The sequence below is a fragment of the Eumetopias jubatus genome, unplaced genomic scaffold (assembly GCF_037043125.1).
Source record: "Eumetopias jubatus isolate StellerSeaLion01/CBP00866 unplaced genomic scaffold, mEumJub1_p1.0 scaffold_2, whole genome shotgun sequence".
NCBI classification, from domain to species: Eukaryota; Metazoa; Chordata; class Mammalia; order Carnivora; family Otariidae; genus Eumetopias; species Eumetopias jubatus.
In genome coordinates, this window is record NW_028274808.1 from 133,014,800 (window position 1) to 133,018,121 (window position 3,322).

The 3,322-nt window shown below is 34.6% G+C and overlaps 1 non-coding gene across 1 annotated transcript; it reads right to left on the reverse strand.

The window, feature by feature from the left end:
- Nucleotides 1-2,939: 2,939 nt before the first annotated feature.
- On the reverse strand, nucleotides 2,940-3,044 carry LOC114224941 (U6 spliceosomal RNA). The gene has a single exon (XR_003612489.1). It is a non-coding gene; the product is annotated as a U6 spliceosomal RNA (small nuclear RNA).
- Nucleotides 3,045-3,322: the final 278 nt, after the last annotated feature.

Consider the following 3,322-nt stretch of genomic DNA (forward strand, 5'->3'; position numbering starts at 1 on the left):
CAGTATTGTTTTATAGTTTCTTATGAAATCTTATCCAATCCAAGTTTGTAATCTAATAATCTGAATTTTTAATTAAGAGTTTTTCTTATAAGGCCTAATGAATTTCTCCTGAGGTCTCATCAATCATATAAGTAATATTGCATTTACGTGGTAATCTAGGCCCTTCAGTAGTTATTCATCTTCCCAAATAATTTTTCCAACATGCAAAACACGAAGATACCCATGGCTCTTCTCTAGTATCAAAGTCTAATTATGAGGCACCCACTGAAGGATACATATTAGACTTCTAGTGTTTAATGTATAATGAGTTGTCTTGAGAGCAAACCCAAACTGGGCCATTTTTTACATCGGTCTAATCAATATTTGTATTGTCCATTAAATCTCCATGAATAGTGGACCTCCACCTTTGTTTGCTCTCCATCCTGGGCCTGGAGAGAACTTGCATGATGGACAATTGGGATACGGTGAAATGACTGTGGGTCCTTCCTCAATAAGCCTACATTCCAATAGGGTTTCCTTTCCCTTTAACTTATTGTCTCAAACACCAACTCAAGAAACTTCATTCCTTTTCAGTAAAAGTGTAATCTGAGGACAGTGTTTTCAGAAGAAGACTCAGGGACACCTCTCCTCACAGACTTAGCAGCATCAGGGCACACACACAGCATGTTTGTGGTTGGCCACAAATAAGAGAACCCAACATTTACAAACTTGAGCAGCAAGGCAATTTGTTGGAAGGGCATATAGTGGCTCACAGAGCAGGAGGAACACTGGAGTTAGGGGGGCATGGGGAAGATGACTAGCAAAAAAGAGATAAGCAGCTGAGAGCACAGCCTGATTTCCATCTGGGGAGTTTGTCTGGAGTGCTGGGGCTGGAAACTTTTTGCTTGCTTGATTCTGATAATGCTGCCCCTTCACACATTATACTTTCAGGAGTCAAAATTTCAGTCACAAGTATCTGATCAACTAGAGCCATACTCCAGTAATGTCAGCTGCATTATAGTAAGAGAGTCAAGGGAGAGAAAGAGTTATCCCACTTTGCCTTCTAGAGTGGGAGATGTCACTCTGCCTCCAAACTTCTGTCAAATGGTGCCCACTTTATGTACACTGTTCTAAGTGCTTTGCATATATTAATTCATTTATTCTTACAGCAACTCTATAGGGCAGATATTATTTTCCCCATTTGTACAGTAAAGAAACTGGGCACAAGAAGTTAATTTAATTTAATTTTTAAATTTAAATTTTATTTTTTAGATGTAGTTTGCCCCAATCACACAGTAAGTGGTAGAGAGAGAATCTGAAGCTAGGCACTCAGGTTGCAGAATGAGTGCCCTTCTCAGTACTGGTCAGCCTTACCAAAGACAAGCATTCAGAGGTTGTACTATAAAGAAAAGGAAAGAAAGACAGAAAAAGAGAAAATAACAAATCAAATCAACAGCAAATCAACAATCAAATGTTTGATTTGTTTGGTGATAAAATATGTAATTTCTATTTTTCTCTACATTTTATGTATTGTAAATTCATGTGTTTTTTAAACATGTAATTTTGATATAATGTTATATTTGTAGGAGATTTGCAAAGACAGTACAGTTTCCATATGTAGTCTTTACTCAGCTTCCCTGTGGTTAACACTTCACATAGCCATAGAAGAATAAACAAAACAAAGAAATTACCAGTGACCCATCACTATTAACAAACTACAGACTTTAACCAATTTCCTGTTTTTCCACTAATGTCCTTTTTCTGTTCCAGGGTTCAGTCCAGTCTCCTACATTGCATTTACTTACCATGTATGTCTCCTTACCTCCAATCTGTGCCAGTTCCTTGTGACTTTGATACTTTGAATGAATGGTTAAGTATTCTGTAGAACATTCTTCAATTTGGGCTTGTTGATGTTTTCTTACGATTTGATTAAGGTTATGAATTTGGAGGAAGAATGCCCTTTCTGGTGCATTCTATCAGGGAATTATATAATATCAATATGTTATATTATTAGGATTTTAACATTGATTACTTGGTTATGGTGGCTCTGTTCTATTTTTTAATCATAGTTTTTCTTTACTTTTCATAATATTGCTAAGTTAACATTTCCACTATTTAGTAGATTTTATTTATTTTTTATTGCAGGTTTCTTATATTGCAAAACTCATATGGATTTCTAGACCACATATAACTAACTAAGACTCTTGCTCTTCAGTAACCAAGTTCTTGTGATTTAGAACATAATCTGTTCCTTAAGCCACACTAACTAAATGCTCCATCTGATGTGTAATAAGCTAAGTGAAAGAGGAACAGTCCACTCTGTCCATGGTTTGGAGTAAACTCTATAGCCAAAGGCAATCCTTATTCTGATACCAAATGTAGTACCACACTAGGGAGTTAGTGAATTATAGTCGATTCTATTTAATGAGTATCCAGGCCATTTCTTTTGCTGTTCTTGAAAGCTACATTTGTTAGTAAAGCCTTAAGGCCAATTTGCCTATTAGCTTAGGTTTTATGATACTATGTACAGCTCATTTAAAACAATTCTCCATACATAAAATTGTACATCTGTCTTCTGATATGTGTAAAATGTGCTAAAATAGTGATGTAGACAAATTATTGTTAAAAAAAAACCATTTTGCAGTTGTCCCTGTGTAAGCCCATGATCTTTTGTAATTTGTACACTTTGCTTAAAACTGAAGTACATATTTAAACACCATTGTGATTTTATACTTTCATATTTCATATATATATACACAATGAATTTTATATATTTAATATAATTTATTATTATTATTTAAACTCTTTCTTCCTTATACTAGAGAGCCAATCTGTAAGCTGTTCTAATTTTTTGCAACTTTAGGAGTACTATTACATGTTGTTTGTGTTTGTTTTCTCTTCAAGATAAATCGTAACATCTGCTCTAGGCCTCCAACAGACAGTGAAAAAAATTTTTTTTGAAAAATATGGAATGCTTCACGAATTTGCATGTCATCCTTGCTCAGGAGCCATGCTAATCTTCTCTGTCGTTCTAATTTTAGTATATGTGCTGCCGAAGCGAGCACGACAGTGAAAATTTTTAACGTTTGGTAAGCTATTTGTTAAAATGGAATATCAATGAGTGATAATGACAATGTGGCTAAGAATAGAAAAAGAATAAAAATACATACTCATGATAAGTTAGTGTTTAGTGTGCTACGGTTCTAGCAATGCTCTTATATTTATCTACTTGGAACATGGTAATCTTGGTTATTTAGTACTTCATCCTTGTGTATTTTGCTTTTGCAAAAAGAACTTAGCATTTTAAAAAGTTACCTTCCGCTTAGACATAGAGTCACATAAT